The 20,692-nt window shown below is 37.1% G+C and overlaps 1 long non-coding RNA gene across 1 annotated transcript in view; it reads right to left on the bottom strand.

The window, feature by feature from the left end:
• Nucleotides 1–859: 859 nt before the first annotated feature.
• Nucleotides 860–20,692, bottom strand: part of LOC142360562 (uncharacterized) — a 30,476-nt gene continuing 10,643 nt past the window's right edge. The window contains exons 3-4 of the long non-coding RNA XR_012763163.1: nucleotides 3,791–3,943; nucleotides 860–1,091 (exon numbers count right to left, since the gene is read on the bottom strand). This is a non-coding gene — a long non-coding RNA (uncharacterized LOC142360562). The remainder of the gene's footprint in view (nucleotides 1,092–3,790; nucleotides 3,944–20,692) is intronic.

Consider the following 20,692-nt stretch of genomic DNA (forward strand, 5'->3'; position numbering starts at 1 on the left):
GCCTCTAAAATACTTTTCTGTATTCGGAAAAAAAAAAAAAGAAAGAAAAAATACTTCTGTTTGTGGATATTCCTACAAAACTGAGTTGATGGGTAAAGAAAGGCTAAATTGAGTTCTCTAACTTTGATCCTCCCATAGCTTGAATATAAAAGTAATGCTTATAAGACACAGGTGACACATAAACTTTCTGTGTGGATTTTGATTTAGAAGGAGAACCTAACTTACACTCTTGCTGGCAACATCATTGCACTGACAATGTATTTCAAGAGGGCACATCCAAGGGGAACCTCAAAGTCAATTGCAATTCTGTTTACAGAAATGGGCATGTGGTGCTGATACACAGTGGCTATGTTTTTAATCCACTGTATAGCCTAATATAAATAAGAGATATTCATGGCTTTGAGCACATAACATTTGGAAAACTATGATTGCTACAACAAGTAACTAATCAAGCACAAGAAAAAAGTTGCTCAACAAAAATCTAAGAAAAATGAAGTTTTCTCACAGCTTGTGGAAAATAGTACAAAAAGAGGATGTTTAAAGGAATGTTCTTGTCACAAAAACCTGTATTCATGAAATCTAGACTGGTCCACATGGGACAAATAAAAAATAGCGTGCTAGAGCTACAGTAACTCCCCTGCTTGAAAACAGATTCTGGTAATAAACTAAATTTGCCTTTCTTTCATTGGGAAAAACTTCTTGAAATCCACATTCTTGAAAGTTTTTCCAAACCTTTTATCAAAGAAGATCTACTGTAGCTCCATAAAACATAACATCAGAAACTTCTTTATAAGACTCAGAAACTTACCTTCCTGCTGTCTTCTTAAAACACAGGTTTTCATCTGTAATGTTCGTTACTGTGAGGTAATATGTGCCAATGATTTTAGACTTCCTGTCAATAATACACCAAGTGATAGACCCCTGTTGTATATCTCTTAATTTTAAAAATCATGACAGCTCTAGTAAATCAAGATGAAATTTCTACCCAGATCAATTTACTCAACATCCTATGGGTGAATTTGCTGACCTCGGGATTTTCTCCTCTTTGGATGGTTGAGATCAGGTGTGTTGCTATAACGATGAGCTTGTTTCTGAGGAAAAAGGGAAAAGAATCACTCTTTCTCAGCATCATTCTCTAATCTTGGCTTGGGGATGTCATTAATGAGAATCAGATGAGTGTGCATTCCATTCTGCTTGCTTTTCCATCAGCTTTCCTGATTTACTTAAGTCTCTCCTGATTGTAGTCTCTTATGAAACTTGAAGTCAGTAAACTTTCTAGATATCTAAATACGTACTTGTTTGCTTGCTTTTAATATAGGAGTTCTGGGACATGGGTAGCACTGTATTCCAGGGTTGGATAGACAGAGCCTTTCTGCTTGGCCTCGGAACTTTGCATCTACACTGCAGATTTACATTCCTGTGCTCAGCACTGGAAAATAATTAAGTAGCCCCACCTCTCTCACTACTTAGTTATTTCCCATCTAGCTGTACTCATCTTAATAGCGTTTATGTGCAGCTGGCACTGGTGAACAAAGCTAGCAGGGAACTCTGGACAAGAACTGAATTGCAAATTGAAGTTTCTAAGGGGCTGATCTGCCTAGGAACTAGGTCTCCAAGGTACTAGCTGAGGCAAACAAAACAGATGGTGATTAAGATCTCTAGATATCCAAGGTTGCTTTCTGAAATTGTACACCTCCAAAGGAAAGTCATGTGGGCACTTGAAAGTCTTCACTGTACTGATTACATTTAATATCTTTGCCTTGCTACTGAGCATCCTGGAGACAGTCCTATGAATATGTACTCTGACAAAAATAATTTCATTCCAGCATACCCACCGGCTCTAGTGGCATCTCTTGTTTGATTAAGCATTCAGCCCAAGAGCAGGAAATTGCCAAATCTGTCCAAAATGGTGGCGGGAATGAGAAATACTTGTAACAAACAGAGATAATTAGAACAGGGGGCATAAGAACAGAGTCTTTTCTTACTGCTTCATAAGTAGCAACTTATGCTTTTAGACCATTTGTATATTTTCTAAGAAGACTGACATATAAATTCTGAACATTTTCTGCTATTTTCTGCATAAGAAAAGTATGAAATTTCAAGAACCAGTTAGATTTTCTCAGCTATTTTAAAGGCTGTGTACATCTGCAAAGTAATCTGTTTGTGTAGGAGAATAGTACATAATATATACATATTAATTGCAATTCACATAGTCTATACAATATTCTTAAATGCATTTCTTTTATCATCAATAAAACTAGACAACTCAAGACAAAATTAGGGTAAGCTGTTGTTAGTATAAAGAAGATTTATGTGGATTTTATTTGCACTGTTCTTCAATATTCAGAAGTCAATTAAATTAAACTCATATATATATATATAAAAATTATGGAATCAAAAAGGCTCCAATATCTTCGCACACGTGGACATAATTTGACCTATGTAAGTATGACTTTTCCTGAAAAATGTAATTTCTTTAGAAGAGTTAGAATTTGAACCTCAATATTCCTAATTCTTATTAAAGATCAGGAGCTGTATATCCAAAAAGAATTGGATTGCTTATTTGTAGTGTTTTTCGCACCTAAATAGTCATCTTTCAATATCAGTATTAATGTTAAGGGTCTGAAAATAGATATGAATGGCCAATTTGCAATGAGGTTTCCAGGACTAGCTAAACTTGTCATAAGACCAGGGGAATCATTGTAGAAGTGGCTTTTTACCAGAGGCTGATGAAGATAAGGAAGATCATTTTTAATTCCTGCATAAACAGGCTACAATCACATATTTCTCAGAATATCTTCTCAAACAAGATAAAGGTTACTTTTCTGTTAATTTCCAAAGTTGTTTTATACATAAATTAACATTGAATGGAATTAATTTTTCATTGTCTTTCAGGGGAAAATATCTTCAAAGTACCATGTAGAGCAGGTAGAGTTTATTTAGGCTAAAATGTAGAATTACTGCAACATTCTTCCTAGGAAATTACTCTGTGGCCAGTCCAGACTGCAGAAACATGGGGAGGACCCTGGGGAAGGTGGAGATGGTGAATGAAGTGTACGCAGCTACAGAGTTAATGTGCAGAAGGGGGGCTATTCAGCTTTCTTTTTTGTCCCTCACTTTTTTTGAGGGGGGGGCAATTTACAGGTTATGTGGCAGTAATGGAAGAAAATGAATGTTAACAGCCTCTCTGTGGAATGCACTGGAGGCTCAGAGGCACAAAGGAGAGAATGCTTTGAAGAGACAGCTCTTCAGCAGTTGGGCGTTTTGAAAGGTATTTGCAGGATTAAGCCCAAAGGCATTGTATACCTGAAAAAAATTACCATGGATAAAGTGTATTGAGTGGGGTATAAACTTTTCTCACATTCCTCTGTGGTTCCTATTGCCACCATGAGCTGGCAGGCTACCAAGTGTAATTGTTTAGAAATACAGAATACAAGGAGTTTTGCAGATGTTGAGCAATCGTCAATAAAGATCAGGTTAGCTTTAGACGGAAAAATCCCGGTAGCCTAGCACAGTATCTCCATAACACAAGACTAAATTTAACCCAGCAAGTTAAACATTTCCAGATAAGACAAACAGTACAGAAACACAGAATGGGGTCAGGAGATTAAAATAACAATGCCAAACACAAGTGCATGAAAGCCAGGACTTCAATGAATGGCTTACTTCTGATTCTTTTATAGTACAAGCTTCAGAGTAGCTACAAGTATCTTTCAGTTCAGTTTATCCTTTGGGCTACTATATCCTGTTTACATTTATGATCAGCTGAAATACCAGCAATAATACCCACCATTTACCTCTCACAGTATTTGTGAGAGACTCGCTGTTGTGGGCACAAACCGCTAGGCTCTTGCATCCTCCTTACTTGTCTCCCAGAGCTATAGCGTGAGCAGGCAGGCAGACACACTCTCCTCATCTCTGATACATCTCTGGTACCTTGTGTCTGACGAGGAAAAGCAGGGACATCATGTAGAAAGGCAGTGCAAATAGAAAGCCAGCCTACTCGCCTGCATTGTTTCAGGTCAGGAGTCGCCCCTTGTTCCGGCTTTTTCAGGTGGAAAATGTTAATAAAAAGGGCCCTGTGCTGCCCAAATACACAGGAGAAAAACCAGAGGGATGGAGAGAAGGGAGGCACCAACTCAGCATTACAGAATACCAGTACTTAAGCACATACAGGGTAGAGCATGAAGTGTCCAGTGGTGCATAGATGTTGCTGGAGGGGCAGCAGGTAATTAATACTGGGAACAGGAAGGTATATCTGAAGCTTCATTCAGCCAAGAAACATAATTGCTGATATTCTGCTTCACACATCTTCATTCTCTCCTGTACAGAAGGTAAAGCGCTGCAGGGAAATCCCTGTAATATTTCCTAGAGGCGCTGAAAGACAACAGTATACTCTGCATTCTTCCTTTGCACAAGAAAGAGAGAAAACCTAGAAACCGTTAGCAGTGTTGGTTTTTTATACGCTAGTGCATCAAGGACTGTTAATACTCACAGGCACCTAGAAAAAGACAATCACTGCTCAGGATGGCTTACAACCTAGCAATGTAATCTCTACAGTATGTTTGTATAGACCATGACACTCCATTCCTTCAGCCCAACACTTTCAGTTTCCCTCCCTCAATCATCCATTTGCCCAAAGCTACTTGCAAAATACCTGTCTCGTATGAAGTTGCCAATCAATTGTCATATTGCTACCAATTGTGATCAAGCAATTAGGTCCAAAAGAGAACTTCACTGTGTCGCTTGTACCAAAGTTGAAGAATAGGCTCCTGCCTTTAATGAATAAACAATGGCTCCACCTTGTCTGCTTTTTTCCCAAATCAAGATCTGTTTTGCTGAAATTTATTTTAACTGTATTTCATTACTGAATATCATAAAAAGAAGTAATAAAGAGATATAGTGTGTTATTTTCCCCTGAAGTGATGTGAAAAAACATTTTATTGTATTTATAAGCTTTTTAGGCTATAACTTTATGATCAAACAGTTGTTGCAGCAATGAATTTTATCTTCATAATATCAACTGGTGATTTCTCTTAAAAATTGATGCTATCTTTTGTAATACTAAATAATTTAATCTACAAATAGTTATACAATATAGATGTACTGTTAAAACAAAAGGACAGTGCTGGCACAAGGACAAATGAATATAAACTGATTATGAAAAAATTCAGGCTGGAAATCAGAACAAGATTTCTAAGCAGCTGGGGACTATGGTTCAAAAATAGCCTTCCAAGAAAAAAAAAAAAATCAAACCTGTAGTGGGAGCAAAGAAGCATTTAATTTTTGGAAGAATTTGATTCCTGCTGTCCCAGCAAATGTTGCTTTTTTGAAGGCATATGCTCTTTGGTGTTCTTGCTCAGTTTAGGAGGGTCTTTGAATCAGCTTTATCTTTTTTTCCACCACAGTTACTCTGTCCTTGACACTGCAGTTCTACCAATAAGAACAGCCTCCTTTAATGTCTATTTTAACACTTTCAGAAGACTTTTGAGTTTTGGGCATTTTGCCATGAAGAACCAGGGACCTCTTCCAAAACCCTGTGACGTGTTTTTGAGAATTCCACATGAGGGAAATGACATGTTCACACCTGAGACAGGTTTGTTCTCAGAGCTCTTGCTCTTTACTACCTGCTGTACATCATTCCCAGCATTTTATGTTTCTTTTCATGTCAGTGAAATCTCCTGTATTTGTGACAGGGGATTTTGTTCCTGAGTAGAAGATTTAATTCATGTCTTTGACTTTTCTCGTTCTCTCCTCTGTGTGGACTACTCTAGCCAGAGACAAAAATGCTGAGATAGAACCCTATAGATTATTTCCCTGTAATTTTGTTAGCTGCTCTTTTAAATGAGCAACTTCTTTCTGCATGTAAGCAAGTCTTCCCTTCAGCCTGGTGTTTCCCTGTGTCAGCCTATACTTGAAAAGCATGTGAATTTCTCATGTCTTCCTGTTCACCCTAATAACAGAAGCCTGTACTCGTGTTACCTGTCACATCATTGACATTTCTCTTCATTTTGCTTGTTTTTTTTTAATTTTATCTTTTCTTTTCTGTATTTTTCCTTGTTTAGTTGTGTTCTATGTCTCCTTCCAGGACCACAGCATGTTTTTCTGGTCGTTATTCAGCATAAGTGTCAGGGGTCTGAATGCATTTCCTACTTTCCCTCATTTGCTGCACCAAAAGATATTTAATTTTTAATGAGACAGTCTTTCAACAAGGCTTTTTATCATTATGAATAATCACTCTACTGTTTTCTCTTCTTAGTCTGTACGTTTTGGAAGATATATTCCCAGAAATTTTGTTAAGATTTTCTAATTGTAGGTCTGCCTGCCTGTTGCTCCTACTGCTGAGTCAGAAAATCAAACAGCTCACACATTCACAAGACATCTGATTGGGAGAGGCTATAACTTCCACTTTTAGGAGGCTACAAACCTACTGAAGATGCACTAATGTTCTTGCTGGCCAAGTGCGATGTTAAAGTTCATTTGAAACCACTCAGCTCAGTCTTCTCTGGGAAGACTTGAAAATACCGTTGGCAGTTAGAGTCTCTACTTTCCCTTCACCTCTCCCTTTATTCAAGACTTACCACAACCTCCTCCTGTACAGCCACACATGTGTGCACGTACAAGTTCTCATGCACTTTCTACAGGCATGTATCTGTTACTATAGCTTTGTCACCTTGCTGCACTCTGAGCACACCATTTCAGGAATAATGAGATACTGTGAACAAGAGTTTCATACATAGAATAACAGATTTCTGGTGATGATATTAAAGTATCAGCAAAGCTCACTTCTTCTCCCTGTCCTGCTACAGACTTTATCGTGGCTCTCGTCAAGCCAGCACTTCAGTTCTCCCAATAAAAGGTCCTTCATAAAGGTATGAGAAGAATAAATTCACCACTGATTGGTTGATGCTTGGGTGTTGTGCAGACAGGTAAGGACAAACCTACCAATATAGAGTCTTTCCATGAAACAGAAAGTTCTACTGAGTATTTTCCCTGATAAGAACTTTCCTAGACTGCGGCAAGACGGTCAGCAGAATTTTTTGGATGCACACTTCAAATTATTCATACATTTCTTTTTTCTCTGTCTCAATTATACTCTGACAAATAATATAGGAAGAAGAGCATCTTTTTTTTTTCTTTTTTTAATCTGAAAATTGAACTTTTTGAAGAGACAAAAAGCACATTGGAAGTTGTCCTTATGTCTGTAGCCATTCTGAACGCAAACTTCCTGTAGTCCATGGCATCCAAGGCCAGTTATCTGATTATATACATTTGAGTAAATCCGGCTATTATTTGAAGAGAGATTGGCAAATTTTGCTTTTCCTTCAAACAAAACCAACTTCATTTGTTAATAGAAATGTTTGTAGACGTTTTAAGTACATAAAGATACTGGGGAGAACACCTTCACAGTTTTCTGAAACAGCAAAAAGTTGAAGTTATTTATTTTACAAAAAAATTGCTCTTCACACACGCTAGAGAAGATATTCTACTTCTACTTCAAAATAATACTGCTGCGTTCATTAGAGAGACATTGCAACATCAATATTCAAAGGCTTTGTAGATTCTACGATAGTGTACCTAGTTCAGCATTATCAGAGCACCACCAGATGTAATGCTTAGTAATCTTATTACACATTGACAGCTTACACCCTAATGGCTCTGATAGAGCTGTTATGATGTATTGTGTCATATCCTAACAGGGATATAGTGCTAAAAACAGCTGCATCTTGACAAGCTCCACATAAACTAGGTCTGAAGGATCTATGACTCCGCATGTTGACAGTTTATATTAGCTAAAAAAGTTAACATAAAATTAAAAATTAAGCTCTCAGAAGAGGTCCACTTTAGTAATCACAAAACTTTGCTGTTATCTAGACTCTTCTGTGTGAAGATCTTGAAAGACTTTGATTAATTGAAACTTACCAATACCTCTGCGAGCTATGAAATTTTCTAATATCCCCCATCTCACGCTGAGGCACAGATATGTTATGTGTCTTGTCAAGGTCACCCTGCAAGTCTGTGACAGGGAACTCAGTGGTCCTTGCTTCCACCCTAAGCCTTAGTCAGAGAGTTCATCTTCTCCTAGTGTTTAGAAATATTAACAAACTTGAATCGCACCAAGTTATCATGTCATTCAAAGACCATTTACTAATGCAAATTCATACTAATTCTAGTGCTAATTCTTCAGCATTGGTAGAGGATAAAACTGATGCCTTTGCCCTTGGCTTTCCTTGATTCCATTCATTAAACTTAGACTGGTGATATTATTTGCATGTAATTTTTGGAATTTAATTCTGAATCAGGGTGAGAGCAAAAGAGAGATTTTGTATTCTCTTGCAGGTTGGTTCAGAATTGTCACAAGACTTTGCCTTTACATAATTTAATACAGTCAGTGTGACTATAGAAAGGACCGCGGGCCCATAAAATATAAAAGTAGAGAGACAGCTCAGGTGCAGAGTAAAATGAGATTCTTGTACTGGTACAGTCTTTTGCTTTTCCTATGGGGAGCCGCAGTTTTGAGCCTTTAAGCTTAAAAACCTGCAATATTTTAGTACAAATGAATATTAAACCTGGGTGGAAGCTTCTGGCTGGAGACATTGAAGCCAAACAGGAAAGTGAATAGGAGTTATCACTGTACTTGCAGTTCTGCTGGTGCTGTTATAAGGAGCAGAGTACAAACAGACAAAATATTTTCAGTATAAATGGTGAATGCAACTGGGGTACCTGCAATAGGCTTAATTTCCTTCTCACCATGTTACCTCTCATACTGTCATTCAGCAAATGATTTGCTGCACTAACTCAGATAATCAACATGCCAACATTTTTCAGAAGCGTGCCTGGACATGAAGTGTGCTCTTAATTTTCCCACTCAAAGTGCAAGCCACCAAATACTGCCTTCTACCAAGACAAGTCAGACGAGGAAAAATATTCCACGTGCCTTACTCCAAGAGTCCGAGTATGCAGTCTTACTTTGCCCTTAATCACATGTAGTTACAGCAGAAAGAAGAGTGAAAGACAGATACCTGAGAGATGACTCATAATATTTTAAAAGATATTGGCACACATTTAGAACAAAGAATCAATAGTCTGTCATTTTCATGTCATTATACTAAAACATAATTGATACTGTAGCTTATATGAAGCTTACGATGTCATGTAATATCACAACCTAATGAGCAATTTAATATATGTGCTCTAGAAGGTATAAATACAACAATTTCCAGATCATATCCACAAGAGCTGCTTAATGGTCAGTACAGTTGTAGGAAAAAAGCCACGGCCTAAGGGGATGAGAGACTTAATGTCAGTTAATAACATTTCATGCAGCATATACATGTACACATCCTCCAGAGAATTGCAAGAAGATAAAAGGATGAAGAGATAATAGATATCCCAGCGGCTGTTTTATACTGGATTCTCAATTTAATCTAGTCTGCTTATTATAGAAGGGGAAATAATTCAGAAAATATAATTTATTCAACAAATTTCTTCTCTAATCCAAAGGAAAATTTTCTCTAGTTTCTTTAGTATTCAAAATGATTTACAAAACGTTTTCTGCACACAATGCTGGGTCTGAAAATACTTCTGAGATTTCCTGTGTAAGTTTTCAAACTACACTGATTACAGAAAGAGAGAGAAAGAGAGAGAGAAAGAGATCTGTGCTTCAGCGAAAGTCAATTGAAAAATCAGGTACCTGATTTAAATTTAGCAATCCGTTCAGTCATACTGATTACTGAAGTGTGAGATAACAGAGTAAATTTACCTGCATATTACTATTAATACAGTGAGTGCTTTGTCTCTAGAAGTCTAATTATTGCTACGTGGTTTACGAGAGCATTATTTTCTATCAAATCTAAACAAATATATAATAGGTTTTATAATTTATTTTTTTTTCTAGGAATGTTTTCCAGTGTTCCTTTAGGAGAATGCAGAACAGCACTTTAAAATGCTTTAATTTTATTTCTATTCAAAACAGCACAGAAGCACTTGCTTATCTTTAAGAACATATATAAGATCCATTGATTTCATTGTATCATGTAAGTGTTCTAAATAAAAATTATTTTCTCAGGAAAAAGAAAATTCTTCTTAGTCATTTTTCCATGTAATTACACTGTAAATCAGAATATCTGACTATTTTTAAATCTTCATGTAGAATCCCTTTCACAGGTTACCCAGTTGAGCGTAACCATAGCCACTGAGTAATTCAGAAGTTATCATTATCAAAGCTATTTATTAAAGGTATTATTAGAATAATGCGGCAGTCTCTAATTAAACAACCTGATGATATATCCACATCTAAATAACATAAATTACCCATAAGACTATTTCTGAATGGAAAATCCTTACTTGGATTTTTCCAACCAAGACCTCTTGGAAACCACCACTGCTATCCAGTTCTTCAATGGCTCAGAATCAATAGAGTCTCACTTTATTATTTGCTGCAACATTTGGTTGATAAGATTTGTATTCTCCAGTCATAGCAGCATCCACTTTAAAGATTTAAATCTTTCCCGCATACAGCACAGGCTTACTGTGCCTGGATATCTAAAAACTTCACATAGTGCTAGATCCTTTGAAACTGTCCAAAATTAAGGAGAGATTAGTATGTCTGGCAGTTAGAAGAAATTCAAACATACTCCTTCTGTTTCACAAATGGTCTTTATTTTTCCCCATAAGAGCTTTGAAATAAAGAGTTTAGAGTTTTCTATGCCCTGATATTTGTTCTCTAACTCAATTGTGCATGTGTTCCTTAACCTGGATAGAAGCATTACTGTATTTTGAAATATGTGACCTGGTGCCAAGGCACATTAACAGGTGGCTATTGCTTTCAGAGACTTGTGGCAGCATAACTTACCAGTTAGGTAAATGGCATAATATGTTACATTGGACTCCATCCATTCCACTTCTATTTGCCTATGATATTTATTCTTGCACACTCAGAATCATATTCACTTGTTACTTTCTCCTTAATTTGCTATACATGACTCTGATGTTAGTCTGTATTTGTTACTTGTTTCACTGGCTGGGGAAACAAAATGGCGGAAGAAGCTTCTTTCTCCTATCAGTCAAGAGATCACTGTTTTTGCCATTTGTGTATACTGAATCCTTAGCATTGCCTAACTGTTTCAGGACTTTTTTATTTCTGGTTTACCAGAATAAGCAGAACCTATACACTATTCTGAGCTCTGCATAGAAATCATTATCTGATTGCAATTCTTCCAAAATGGCTGAGACAATCTGGGTGCTGCAGAGGTGTATGCAGTCCTCACCTGTGAGGCCATAAAAATTTCAGTCTTGTTTAAAGAGCAGATTGGGCATTCACTGAAAGAAACCACATACAATACTCTTTGGCCAAATAAAAGCAAGGATAAGTAAGAAATGCCCTTCAGGAGCAGGTCAGTGCATTTCCAGGCCAGTATTCTGCCTCCAGTAATGGACACAAAAGGACAGCACATAAGCTTGGCCACTTTTTGCAGTCCATTTCCCTTATACAGGTCCTCAGTGTCCCAAATGGTTTTATTACCATCTGTGGGTACATGCTTGCCCAGTACTAAAAGGACTAAGGGCACCTTTGCAAGTGTTATCCATGACTTCATTTAATCCCTTTCCCAACCTGCCAGCAGTGGCTTCCTCCACCCCTTCAGTGACCCTCGGTTCCAGAAGTTCATTCTGTTAAGAAGTATTTTCACCAGCTTTAAACAAAACCCCTACTGGTTTCAAGTTTCCATAGTTCCAATATCATGGGGTTTTGTGAGCAACCATTGTGTATTCAGTTTATCTATTGCCTACATGATTTCATGAACCTCAGTCATATCCTTTCTTGGCCTTCTCTTCTCCAAACTGAAGTGTCACAGCCTTTCAGTCTCTGAAATTCACTGAAATTCACATGCAGACTTTTGGTCTGCTCGGTTTTATGATGTCCTTCTGGAGATCCTTGCCATTGAAGGCATTGGCATTCAAGGTGAATGGCACTGATGGTGACCAGAGTTTATTATTATCCACAGGCTTGCAATTTCACTGTTCATTGCCCTGTCCAGATCACAGATGAAGATGCTGGCTACAACTGGTCCCAGTAACAATATCCATTCTGAAAGCTTGTCATTATTAAGGTCTACCCATTGAATCCTCTCCTTTAAAAAGCTTTCCTCCAATCCCATGGCAACATAATTCTTAAATAAGCCTTTGGTGTGGAAGTGGATCAAAGACATTTAAAGTGTATTATGTCCATTTGATCCCATTTATCCATATTATTACTGAAAACACCACAGAACTCCAGAAGCCACGTGACTTTTTCCAACAAGGTTGTACTTACTCATACACATACACACCACCCTAACAGAAAGGGAAATCAGGTTCACTAGTTTGTCATCCCAAAGATCATTTCTAAAGCCTTTCTGACAGATGGCAGATACAACAGCTGTCCTAGTCCTCCAGTTCAGTGTCCATTTGTAATGACATTTTACATCCCTTAGGCAGAAGTTTGGAAATTTCACATTCAGAACTCTTGGTTTTATGCCATCTGGTCATGGTGACCTTCCTAACCTGCCTGGCTAGTTTAATACTTCCTGTGTATTTACTTCAAATTGATCTATATCATCTAGACAATCTGCTACAGAAATGCATCAGGTGTGGGAGTCACAGCATGAAATACCAATGCAAAGAATTCACTGAGTTTCTCTGCTGTGCCTGCATCAACCTGTATGTCTCTTCTATGTCCTTGCCATGAAGCAGTAAAGGTAGTTATTGACAATCCTCACTTAATGAATTATCCATCTTTTTCAAGTCCAGGTATGATAATTGTCCCTAATGTTAGGTGAACAGAGTAAGTTTTAGATTTTGTGAACGTAACTCTAATATATAAGCATGATGTGCTCTTAGTCCTAAACACAAGTGTAGAGTTTTTCCATAGCTTGCACATAGGTACTATTTTCACAATCTGCTTAACTTGTTAGTATTTAAAGACTTTTACATCCATTAGAAAAGCATGGGTCACCGGCTGAGATCACACACTGCAAAACATGCAAAATTTACTTACATAAATGTTTATCCAAGAGAATCAAAGGACACAGGTGTAATAGAAATATGCCATACCGCTTCAAGCAAGACTAAAGCAGCTTCATCCTCTTCTTAAGGGCTTTGGAAAAATTAAGTCCTTACTCTTGGAAAGTAAGCTTTCCAAAAAGATCAACAACAGTCATGCTAACAGGAAAGTTTGTGTGCCGCTACATGTGTGCTGTTCCTATAAAGTAAAGATTTTTCAGTTTCTACACTTTATGCAAGTTAACTTTCAGGCAAACAATGGGATATACAGAAGTGTAAATCAAAAGCACCCACTACCTAAAGGAGAGAGAGATTATCAATTGCTTTTGGTAATTAAAGTGATAAGAGAAAATCTATGTTATTATACTAGAACTACTTCAGCAAAAAAAGAAGATTTATCTCTTACACAACGCTTACACAATGCTTTTCAGTTTTAAAACCTTTACAAACACAAAACTATACCAAGTCTGAATGATATCTAACCCTGTACAGGGAACAGTGTAAGGTCTATATGTCTCATTCTCTACTTCAGACTATATTTTCGAGACATAAGAGTGTTTTGGGAGTGGGGAGTACCTCAAAGGGTGTTTGAATTAGAATATGGGAGCCCCAGCTCCCACAGGTGCACGCTGATCATAACAACATTTTATAAATTTCACTCAAAAGTCTTCAGGTGTGCCTTATTTTGTTCAGGGAGGACAAGATTTGTCTCCAAGAATGGCCACTAGTTTTTATATCAAAAAGGAGTTATTATTGATTTATTTTTCTTATGAAGGCGCATCAGTCCTATTAAACATTAACCCTATTAAATTTTAAAACACAATTGCTAGTTCGATGTTCAAACTTCGGACATATATCCAAGAAGAAACATCCATGACCTCATAACACCCAGTGAGAGTGAGATCAACCCTCAGAATTATGTCATAGAAAGAAAACAGAGGATTAGTGGCAGTCAGAATCTTTCCTTCTGCAAAATATTTCTGTATAACTTCACATAGAGCAGTATGCACTATAAAATGCTTCTAAGCGAACAACTAGATTTTTCTGATTTGAGATATGTTATCACTTCTACTAGACTCAACATTTCCGGCCATTGGTCTATCTGATACGCCGTACAAAGGGCATAAAGTTTCACCCTTCCTAGTATTTCTTAAGAAGTTTGTCCTTAAAAAAAACACAGAGATTTTTTATTAATACAGTGGTACTACTTAATGGCAGCACACTAAAAGAAACCTTGACCATCAGCACTCCTTAACTGAAAAGACAGAAATCACACTACCTTTATAACAGTCCATTAATTCACATCTGCACAAGTAACTGGCTGGGATGCAGTACTGAGGTAGTATTTTATATAGCTCTATCAAAATCCCCTCTCAACGTTCAGGTTAACTCTTTGCTGGAACAGAGGACACTCTTGTCTTTTCTGAGACATTAAACATAACTAAGTTTTATGCAGTGACTTAAACCCTGAAATTAGGTACTAAGTACATAGCACACACCAAAGTGCAATTTATTTACTAAAAAAAGTCATAAAATAATCTAAACAGTGTTTGGAATGCTGACAGAAATTTGAACAAATATATTAAATATATTGATAACTTCTCCTCAGTTTTCACATTGTTATACAGGTATTTCCATGTGAGATTTTTGCACAACGCCTTCAGATTTAGTCTTTAGCAAGCATATCAGTATATTCACCTTTGAATTCTTTGAATTTCATGTTCTTTGTAGTACTACTAGACTCTTTAAAGTTTGAGAAAATTGCAGCATCAGTTTTTTCTGAAGAGTTAGATATGACCCCTGCAAACAAGGCAAACTTGAGGTCTTTGCCCCTTACAGTCTTTGAACACAGAGGTCCCATCCCAATAGCGTATAGATGGGTTTTTTAGCCAGATGTGAATACCACTGCCTTTATCCAAAGCGGTACAGACATATTTTCAGAGTATAAAATAGTAATCCCTGGAATTCTCTAAGGCTATCACTCTGCATGTCATTTTTCCCAACTAGCTTATTTAAAATAAAAAACAGACCATATAAAAGCTTAAAGACTTCTCAGTATTTCTGCTCTCCATATCTGAGAAAAAATGACAGCTTGATGTTAATTAGTAGGTCTGTTAAGCTCTTTAACCTCTGGAAGTAGTGGAAGCTTCCCCCTGACCTGTCAACTGAATACATAAAATGTAGTGAGAAAAGTGTCCCTGAAAAACAAAGTTGAAATACAAAGCTGAGGTGCAAGTGTGGAAGAATTCATTAATAGATGGGACTCAGCTCTTGCTCATGTATTTCAGATATCCTTGACCTCAACTCCAGCATTTGAACTAGTCCCACCTTAACGCTAACCATTTGATTTCTCAGATTATGAGAACTATAATCTGAGCAATTTGTCAATGTACTGCACAGGAATTGCAACAATGAAAAGTGTGGTTGTGCGTGGAGTGACTTATACTATGTATCATGCAAATCACAAATGATGGAGGTATGTTAAACAAAGATGAATCCCACTTGAATGGGAGGACTCTGGTACAAAGTGTTGACACTACCAAGGTGAAATCAGCTTTGTTTAACTTGCCTTTGTGAATGAGAAGAAAAGAAATTACATTAGGAGAATGGAAATAGAGTAAAATAAAATCAGTTAATCCTGGGTTTAGAACAGAGTTATACTAATTGAAGCAGAATTCCCATAAAACAGAAGAGACAACAGAGCAGGGAAACAAAACAGAAAGCAGCAGAAGTTGTTTTCTGCCTGAGAATAATGAGAAAAAAATAAACTGATTTCACAGGATACAAAGAGTCTCCATGTTTCATAGAACAGACTAGAGGGACAGGGAAGATCCTGGAACATACAATGGACATTTCGGTGCAAACAAAGCACCCATACAACCCAGAATGTTGTCAGTAACAATGACCATAAACAGATACAAAGGGAAGCATGATGAATTATACTCTCCCAGCTATTTTCAGCTCAAGGGATTTCCCAATTCTGATGTGATTTGTTTGTTTAATGACACTCAACACATCTCTCTTTCCACTGCTTGTGCAGTCTCTCCTGTGACACATGTAAAATTTCTGTATCTCCAACAGCTTTTGAAAAGGAATTCCATAGTGCTATTTTTTATGCTTGTTGTGATACTGTCCCCTACCAGTTTCATTTTGTGGTTCTTTTTTCCTAAATGGAAGAGATGGAGATGCAGAAGGTTTGAAACCTTAAAATTTGTGTCTCTTCTACTCTGCTTTTTTTCACCAACCTTAAAAAATAGAATTCTGCTATAGAAAGTGCACAAGTTAAACACAGAACTGAAAAGTTTGCACAACATTAGTATTTCTTTTATAGATGGGAATCGAACCATGTCAGATTTGGACTCCAGCACAGTATAAGTAGAGTATGTCCTGTACAAGTCTAACAATGTAGCTATAAATCTAAGTCCTAGTACATTTACAGCACCAGCTGACAAAAAGACAACCTGGAAAGTGTCCAGTAATTTTCACCTTCAAAACCACCAGCTAGTGGTCAACAAAGAGTAATATGGAAAGGGGTCTTAGGTGGTCATCTTCAACATTTTCAGTGACAGTGTGAAATTAATTTATGAATTAATACCTTTTTAAAGTTAAAAGGTAGGAAGACATTATCTAGGCCTGAAAGATAATGATATTTTCTTAGAATAAATAGGGCAGGCAGAGAATGGAGAGATGATATTCACCATTATCATCATCATTGTTATTATTACTATACCATCCCACCGATAATTCAGTCTGAAAGTGTCCTTGATAAAGCAGCTGTGGCCTGAAGGATAAACAACAGTACAAGTAGTCTCCATCAGGGAAAGAAGGAACTCAACAAACAAAGCCGCATGATTTGCTATCAAGGTTGTCTTGTTTTCAGATGACCTCCCTTTTTCTGAATTCCCCTTGGTAAAGGTTATTTGCAAATGTTTAGTAAACGCAGCTTCTTAACATTCTCTCTGTGCCTTCTCATTGTAACATGAAACAAATAAATAAACCTTCAAGCTGATTGTTTTATTTCATCTTTTTCCAGATTTCATGGTGATATCACAAAAACTTGACACTCTTCTTGAACTCTTCACCTCAGAATCTGACATGTGCTGTATTTCATATATCCCTTTGGGATTCATGTCCTCTAGTTAATCTTCAGCATACAAGAAAGCTGAAAGGAAGGAGTCTTTTCAGCTAAGAAACCTTTCTGAAGACAAAACTTCATAGTTTCTATCTTTCTTTATTTGTATACACTAATGTTTCTTTTCTCTAGGTCATTGTAGTTATGATATTCATTACACTATTGCTCTGATCTCTAATTTAGCATGCTTTACACAGTGCCCTACCTGATGGTTCTTTACAAAAAAAAAAAAAATTTTAAATTAGTCTAATTACAAATATTCAGTAATAGTTGAAATTCAGCCACAAAAAATGTGAGCAATGTTTCTGTGAAACATGGTATAAATGGCATACAACAAAAAAGTCAACAGGTGAGTAAACCTGAAAGACACTATATGATGAAGTAACAGCCCTTGCTGGGTAGAGATGGTCAAGACTGACCCTAACAGAACAGGGGAAAAAGCATGGGATGTTCCTGGATAGAAAAATCCAGGTGGAATGCAACAAAGAGTACCTCTAAACACAGAAATAAACAATGGACATTTCAAAAAAGCGGTTTAATACATCACTAGCAAATATTTCTGAGATATATGTCCTGCTTCCTCTATATTCATCCTGCTTTCATATTGCTGTTCTTGTTAAACTAAAGGAAAATGGAGAGGAAGAGAGAGTTCTACATCTTAGATGTTCTATATAGACTATTGCATTCACTGGGCATTCTTCAAAAAGATTTCAAGTTCAGTGCTTATAATTACCTACATTTCCTTTGCAAGGTAAGATTTCTGCTGTGCAAAACTTTCTCCCTGTTATGAATTGAATGTTTTGCTTGCAGTACACCCTTTGCACATTTGATCAATGAATGTAAGACTTTATTAAATCTTAAAGAGCTTAAGACAATACAGAGGGAGTTTCTTTTTCTAGGCATGGTTTGCATTATAACTACCTGCAGTTCATTTTAGACCTGGAAAGTTTCATTTGGCAGGAAAAGAAAAGAATACATTTATCTTTAATATATGATCATTAAATAAACATCTTTCATTCAAAAAATTTGTTATATTAAAGAGTAGTAAAATTATATCAGCAATCTCTTTTATTTTGAAAGGCTGCATATAAGTGAGGAAATACAGTAAGACTGATGTAGAAAGGTATAAATAATAAGAAAAGCTTATCACTCTCTCTCCAAAGAAAAACTTCCTTATTTTACTTGCTATCCTGCCAGTCCTCCCTGACAGATAAAATTATTCCAATTCGTAGTTGACTTTGGGTAGGGTTTTTCAAGTTTCTGCCACGGGTATGCAACCCCATCTTGTCTTCCATGAGACCTGAGCGTTAACCTAGCTTTTCAATCCTAGATCAATCTGGGAGCCCCAAATGTCCAGTTTTTCCAGTGATTCTCACATTGTTAATGAAGAGATGAAATGCAACTCAGCTTCCTTAACTACTACTAACAACCAGATGCACGAACTAGATTTGTTAGCCATAAAGGTTCACCTTGGGTCCAACAGTGCTTAAATTTTGCAAAAAATCAAAGTATTTTTCTTGGATCTTCAGAAGAATTCTTCCAGAGAAATGTATCAAATGGGTGATGGAGGTGTAGGAGTATTAATTCAAAGCAAACTGGACACACTAATTAACTGTACTGTCCATTTACCCTACACCATGCCCTGCCCTGACCATCCTTGACCAGTCTAACTCTTCCCATTCAGAAACAGGAAAGCAATAATCACCTGGCATGATTTATTATCTCACTGAAGACAGGCAGGGAGATACTTCTGTGTAAAACTTCACCCCAAAATAGCAAGAAACTAGGACAACCACACAAAGAAGCAACCTCAGAAAAGTAAGTAGCATTGTTAATAGCCCCACAGTGAGAGCACAGAAAGCATTAGTCCAAGTTCCCCACAGTCTGGCAACAGACTGGTATGGACTGGGTTTTGAATCTTTTTAGGTGTTCCTAAGTCTCTTGATCATTATTAATGGAGCATTTGTCCTACAACAATATTGTGTGCAATTGTTGTTGAAAAGTATTACCCTAGGTCCAATGCTGGGAAATATCTGAAGAGCTAGGGTTCATCTGTGTTCAAAAGAAAGTGTTAAGGGTCATATGCTTTTCTGAAGCTCAGATAAAGTACTGCTTCTCTTTGCTTTTCTTTTGAAGACTTCAGAAAAAGTGAAATCATGTGAGGGGTATGAAATCTGTCACACACAATTCTCACAGTTTTGTTAAAAAAGAACAAGCATGTTTTAGTTTATATCCTGTTCCTGCATAGAATTCATTTTCACGCACAGTTTCTCCCTTTGCACCAGTTTTATTCCATGGAAGCCCTGGGCTCTACTGGTTTCAGTTGAGCAACTCTGGATTACCCAGACTGGGAAACAGGTTTTCCAACAGCTCTATAAATCTCGGTTGCTCCCTTGAAACTGCTGCCAACAGGTGGTAAACTGCTGCCATTCACTGCAAACAATTTTGCAGCATCGGCATGAAGATACTACAGTAACGGATGGTGCAAAACAAATGGACTTGTGAAGTTCCTGGGACCACACACTAGGTCCATTCAGGCCATGAAGCAGTCATCAGATGGCAACAATTTTGTCACCACTAGTAGAGAACATAATGGAATATGTGTCCTGGAGCTGAAAAGCTCCATATCTCATTAACTATCCCCTGAGTCATGCCTGTCACCACTAGCTTTAAGTTTTAATTTCCTTGCTTTCACGGGTTGTCAAGGCTATTTGACTATATCTCTTTTGTGTTTAATCAGCAGTACTAATGCTTTTGAAGAGATTATGTTGCTAACCTGGTGCTCCAGGAAGTTACAAACATAGAATTGTTTATACAGGAACAAATTAAGTACAACTCTTTACTGTGAGATAGAAAAATAACTAGTCCTATGAAACATAACATCTTCAGCAAAAATGCTTTGGAGAGCTAGATTATCAAATGTAACAGTTCAGTGGTTCAATTCATACCTGACAGGCTTCAAAGAATATATATGCAAATTGATCTCCCAGCTGCAAGGGTAATTAACATGGCCTGCTGCAGGGGGCTGTTCTTCCACCCATTCTGTTTTATTAGTATTTTAGTGACTTTACATTTTTCTCAACTCTCTGTCTTTTGGTATGGAAATAAATTTAACTTCCTGCTTTATGTAAACTTCATTACACCACAATCAGCAGGGAATCTAGCCTGCTGCAAGTGCAAACATTTGAAAAGCAATACAGCCTGATGCAAAGTTTAGCAGTTTACAAACACTTTTGTTGTTGTTATTACTATGTGTATTTTCCTGGGTTTGCCCAATACACTTTTTGTACTGTATTAAGGGACGACAGTAAGCCTGATTCTTCCCTCGTACTTAAACCAGTTTAACAACATTGAGATAGAGCTAGCAAAGGACCAGAGAAGACAAAGAATCTTGGAACATGCTGTTTAATCCTTTTGTTTGCTAGGGTATTCAAATCATATTTGCACTCAAGCCAGGGAACATTTTTTCCAAAGCATGAAGGATACAGTCCTAAGTGTATAGCATTTCAAGCAGTATCA

This window comes from Opisthocomus hoazin, chromosome 2 (assembly GCF_030867145.1).
Source record: "Opisthocomus hoazin isolate bOpiHoa1 chromosome 2, bOpiHoa1.hap1, whole genome shotgun sequence".
NCBI classification, from domain to species: domain Eukaryota; kingdom Metazoa; phylum Chordata; class Aves; order Opisthocomiformes; family Opisthocomidae; genus Opisthocomus; species Opisthocomus hoazin.